The sequence below is a fragment of the Limulus polyphemus genome, unplaced genomic scaffold (genome assembly GCF_000517525.1).
Source record: "Limulus polyphemus unplaced genomic scaffold, Limulus_polyphemus-2.1.2 Scaffold11689, whole genome shotgun sequence".
Classification (NCBI taxonomy): domain Eukaryota; kingdom Metazoa; phylum Arthropoda; class Merostomata; order Xiphosura; family Limulidae; genus Limulus; species Limulus polyphemus.
Window position 1 is genome coordinate 5,927 of NW_013677299.1, and position 6,047 is coordinate 11,973.

General features: G+C 36.0%; 1 long non-coding RNA gene across 1 annotated transcript in view; it reads left to right on the forward strand.

Moving 5' to 3' along the window:
* LOC111083861 overlaps window positions 1–5,012 on the forward strand; it is a 9,974-nt gene extending 4,962 nt beyond the window's left edge. The window contains exon 3 of the long non-coding RNA XR_002609286.1: window positions 4,906–5,012. This is a non-coding gene — a long non-coding RNA (uncharacterized LOC111083861). The remainder of the gene's footprint in view (window positions 1–4,905) is intronic.
* The last annotated feature ends 1,035 nt before the right edge of the window (window positions 5,013–6,047 follow it).

The following is a 6,047-nucleotide window of genomic DNA, read 5'->3' on the forward strand; positions in this document are numbered from 1 at the left end:
AGAAACTAGAGGGCGCCACAGTGGTCATGTGACTCGCTGACGCAACAACATAATATAGAATTAAAAGTTAGGGAAACTATTGGCAAGTTCTAAAAGGGTGGATTGATAGGTGGGCGTGGCAAGAGGGATCTAATTTTCTATTTGATAACTCTGAAACTAATTAAGATTTTATGTCTGTAAATATTATGCTTTGCCTGAACGATGAAAATATTATACTGCCCCTCGCCAAATGGTTAAAAGAGACCTAGGTGTGCCTTTCTCAGAAACGTTGATAAATAAAGTATTCAGACCAGTTTTGCGGTAAGCACTTGTGACAAGAACGTGCTTATTGTGTACCAAGCTATCTTCGGCGCTTTTATTTTGCACCTCAGTACTTGTTGTGAGGTTGATTTTCAAGTTTCTAGGTCTAGAGGTCGTGGGTATCTTTAAACGATACATTTTACTGTTGTTAATTGTTACATAAAGTTGGTGTTCTGCGTACTTGTATGGACACATCGAGTGTTACTATTGAAAAATTGGATACCAGAAAATGTTGCAACAAAAACCCGCATAAATCACAGGATTTCCAGGAAGATGAATCTATCAAGAAGATAGGTGGACAAGCGAGAAGCGCCGAAGGATTGAAGAGGAAATAGTCATACCTGACGACCCGACAGATGATAGACTATTGAACCAAAGAGGCAGCAGTATGAACCTGAAGACCCGACAGATGATAGACTATTGAACCAAAGAGGCAGCGGTATGAACCTGAAGACCCGACAGATGATAGACTATTGAACCAAAGAGGCAGCAGTATGGATACTTCTGATCAAGAACATGAAGATATATTGGGTGAACCTTGCTGGCATTGGACAGTTGCATGAGTCGAGCAACAGCAGTGGAAAACCAAGTGTGCCTAGGCCAACTCTTGGAGTAAGTAGTCTGGCTGACATATTCCGAAAATAGACCAATTCAACCTGGTTTTAATGAACCCTTCCACTACCCAAAGACTCATGGACGATAATTCATACCTGAATGGTATAAATCATATCCTTGGCTTGAATATTTGCATTTACTGACAAAGTTTAATGTTTTGTCTGTCGTCATTTTAATACGGGCACTAAATATCAAGGTGAGCAAACTTTTGTGTTTGAAGGGATCTATAATGGAAATAGTGAACGGATGAATCTTCAAAATTAATAAATTTCTCTAACACAAACAATCTGATAGACATTTGAACAACACGTATACATATAATGCTTATTTAGAATCAAAGTTTTCTGAGAAAACAGTAGCAGACTACGTTAATGAAGCTCACCCACTGATTATGGAAAAAAAAAGGAATACATTAAAATACTTGCACATACGTTGAGATTTACAGCTGTCCAAAACATAGCTTAGGGGGTTCATCGTGAAGGAGACACAGCTGAAAACGAAGAAAACTTTTAGGAAATATTAAACTTCTTAAAGACTTATTCCCGGATCCTAAATGAACAACTGAGTGAAGGACCTAATAATGCCAAATATATGCACCACAGTGTACAAGATGCCAAAATTATATCATTAGTGACATAATTTTGGACGAAATAAAACAAGAAACAATAGAAGCTCAATACTTTTCAATCTTAGTCGATGAAACTGAAGACCTGTCTAAAAAAGACCAGACGAGTTTCATACTTTGGTACTTTAATGACTCAGAAGTTCAAGATGCCACTTTGGATATCCTCAGTGACCACAGTGTACAAGATGGCAGTTTGGTAATCCTCAGTGACCACAGTGTACAAGATGGCAGTTTGGTAATCCTCAGTGACCACAGTGTACAAGACGCCATTTTGGATATCCTCAGTGGCCACAGTTTACAATATATTATTTTGGATATCATCAGTGACCACAGTGTACAAGACGCCATTTTGGATATCCTCAGTGAAAACAGTGTACAAGATGCCAGTTTGGATATCTTCAGTGACCACAGTTTACAAAACGTTATTTTGGATATCCTCAGTGAACACAGTTTACAAGATGTTATTTTGGATATCCTCAGTGATCACAGTGTACAAGATTCCATTTTGGATATCCTCAGTGAACACAGTGTACAAGATGCCAGTTTGGATATCTTCAGTGACCACAGTGTACAGGATGCCAGTTTGGATGTTCTCAGTGAAAACAGTGTACAAGATGCCAGTTTGGATATCCTCAGTGAAAACAGTGTACAAGATACCAGTTTGGATATCCTCAATGAACACAGTGTACAAGATTCCATTTTGGATATCCTCAGTGATCACAGTTTAGAAGGTGTTATTTTGGATATCCTCAGTGACCACAGTGTACAAGACGCCATTTTGGATATCCTCAGTGACCATAGTTTACAAGATTCCATTTTGGATATCCTCTGTGAACACAGTGTAGAATATGCCAGTTTGGATATCCTCAGTGGCCACAGTTTACATTATGTTATTTTGGATATCATCAGTGACCACAGTGTACAAAACGCCATTTTGGATATCCTCAATGATCACAGTGTACAAGATGTTATTTTGGATATTCTCAGTGACTACAGTGTACAAGACGCCATTTTGGATATCCTCAGTGACCATAGTTTACAAGATGTTATTTTGGATATTCTCAGTGACCACAGTGTTCAAGACGCCGTTTTGGATATCTTTAGTGACCACAGTGTATAAGATTCCATTTTGGATATCCTCAGTGAACACAGTGTACAAGATACCAGTTTGGATATCCTCAGTGATATCATTTTGGACGAAATAAAATAAAAAACAAGAGAAGCTCAGTACTTTTCAATCATAGTTGATGAAACTAAAGGAAGAGCAAATGAGTTTGATACTTTGGTAGTTTAATAATTCATAAGTCCAATATGCCACTTTGGATATCCTCAGTGGGCAGAGCACAGAAAACAGATAAGGTAATTTTGTGCTTAACTTCAAACAAACAAACAAAAACTTTGGTACTTTAATGATTCACAACTACATGAAAAATTTCTTGGTTTTGAAGTCTTTGATGAACTAGAAGCAGAATCGTTGGCGAAATATATTCTGGAGGAGTTAAAGGACACCTGATTGGTCAAGGATATGATGGCACCACCGTCATGAGTGGCAAGTGCTCTGGGGTTCAATAGAAAATAAGACAAATCGTACTTCAAACAATCTACTTTCACTGTTTTGCTCATCGTTTTAATTTGGTCATTGTAGAAAGTGTGAAATATGTTACACCTGTGGCTGAGTTTATTTTCATTTTTTCAATGTCCTTGTGACATTGCTACCAGAAATTACCTGAAATGTTGCTGTCGGAATTAGTTAAAGAGCCCCACGCCCTCAAACATGGACGACTTTGTAGTTGTAACCACACTTGGGAATCGAGACGCCATACGAGATTCATCTGACATGAAACGAACATCCAACCATTAATAGTTTTCTTGGAGAACTAAACAAATGATTCAGAGGGGAAAATCTTCAAATATTTCGCTCCCTGTCTACAAATGACCCCAAATCTAAAAAATTCATTGATTTTGAGACTATTAAACTTCTTACATCCCATTAAAGGCTGAAACTTGAAATGGAAATGAGTTAAACTAAGAGAATGAATAAGAGTTCAGATGCGACAGTTTTAGCAGTCGAGGAGTTTGTAGAACATCTCAAATATTTATGGTTTGTACTGAGCTTCACAAGGTTATAAAGGTAGCAATAACTCCCAGTTAGCATGACCGGCCGTGAAAGGAGTCTTAGCAAGCTAAAACTGATAAAAAAATCACCAATATGGCAGATAAGAGACTGGAGAGTTTAACAGTAATTAGTGTACACAGAGAACGTGCTCTTTTTTATTGATCTTGATCGTGTTGTTGACAGGTTTTTACTTCGTTTCTAAATATAAGGTTAATGTTGGTTTAAAGTCGAAGAGGAGGACCGTTCCGGTTGGTGACTTGGCGAGTTCATGCTTTGACCATTATTCATCAATCCACTTTTAAAGGGAATTTTATCCCCCCCCCAAAAAAAAGAACCACAAGAACAAACAATGCTAGAATGGTCAAAAACTTCTGATCCTTTCCGAGGTATGTGAATACTTTGAAGCTTCAAAACTCAAAGCAAAATACTTTTTGAAACCCAACATCGGCTCATTGTAACTTAGCACGCTACAATTGGGGGGGGGATGAGTCTCACCAAAATTACACATCATGAGTATAAAATATCTTGTATTGCCTCCCACCCAAATTTTCACTTGCCCCTCAACTTTTTGGTGCTGGTGCTGAAGTGAGAACGAGAAAATCAGTGTAGATATGTAGGAACTGAGGAGGAGAAATTCAAAGTATTAATATTTAGGAACTGAGGTTGACAAAATTATAGTATTAATACTTAGGAACTGAGATTGACAAAATTAAAGTACTAATATTTAGGAACTGAGGTTGACAAAATCAAAGTATTAATATTTAGGAACTGAGGATTGACAAAATAAAATATAAATATCTAGGAACTGAGGTTGACAAAATTAAAGTATTAATATCTAGGAACTGAGGATGAGAAAATTAAATCATTAACATCTAGTAACTGAGGAGGAGAAAATCAAAGTATTAATATTTAGGAACTGAGGTTGACAAAATTAAAATATAAATATCTAGGAACTGAGGTTGACAAAATTAAAGTATTAACATCTAGTAATTGAGGATGAGAAAATCAAAGTATTAATATTATTTGAATTTTTTGTACTTAGACTTTTAAATTCAGTTGTGGTTGATAGTTTGTGATCCTTCAGTAAACTATAGAATTCACAAACCATTTTTCTTAAAATAAGAAATGGAGCTGTTCGAACTAGGCCTAAAATTGTAGTTTTCTAAGCTAGTCGAGAAATTGAAGCATACAAATATATCAGTATAAGTTTGATTTCAAGCGACTTATGTTTTTTTTTTATGTATTACAGGCGCTGCTGGTTATGGTGCAGGTGAGTGAATATTAAAAAAATCATCGTTCCATACTGTGTTGGTGTTAGCTAAGTAATTGTTTACCTTTTGTTCAGAAATTAGGCACAAATGGGAACGGTCTGGAACTGATGAAATATTTTTTCTTTGCAAAGCTTTTACACTTTTATAAATATTAGAAGTTAATGTAAACTCTTAATAGAGTAAACTGAAATGTATATTTAATTGCATTATGTGAACGTTGTGTAAACCAGTGTAGGGCAAGAAGACCCAAAAAATAGTTGGAGGGTAAAAAATGTATGGTGGATTAAAAGTTGGATCTTTCTGGATTAATAAACCCGAATCTCAAGTTTAGCTTAAGGAAATCAGAAATTTATTCGAGCAGCCTATTCAGAGATCCTCCTTGATCCTTCTACGGAAGCTACAATTTGAAAAGCTTCAAACTCTGAACTTTTTTCAGCCACCCCCGAGGGCCTCAGAATCCATTAGGAAACATTGCAGAAGAACTGTGTATTTGAATCAAGTAGACGAGTGTATGCTAGAAATGAAGCATAAGAACTGAGAATCTGAACCAAGAAGACTACATTAGGATAGAAAAATAACACAGAAACTAAGAATCTTAACCAAAAGATCACATTAGGCTAGAAAATTAACACAAAAACTAAGAATCTCAACCAAAAGACTACATTGGGCTAGAAAAATAACACAAAAACTATAAATCTTAACCAAAAGACTACATTAGGCTAGAAAAATAATACAAAAACTAAGAATCTTAACCAAAAGATCACATTAGGCTAAAAATAACATAAAAACTAAGAATCGTAACCAAAAGACTACATTTGACTAGAAAAACAACATAAGAACTGAGAATCTCAACCAAAAGATCATATTAGGCTAGAAAAGCAACATAAAAATTTATTAGTTAAATCAGAGTCACACTTGATAGAGAGCTGAGTTGTGTTGAAGTGTTGTGTAACTTAAGTCAATGTTAGCACAGACACAAACCCCTGATACAGAACTGAATTGTGTTGAAGTGTTGTGTAAGTGAAGTCAAGCCTTTGAAATCAACCAATCCAAGAATGTACAGCCCCTTTTTGTTTGAAATACAGTTCGTCGGCATTGGAAGTTTTATGATGAGTAACAA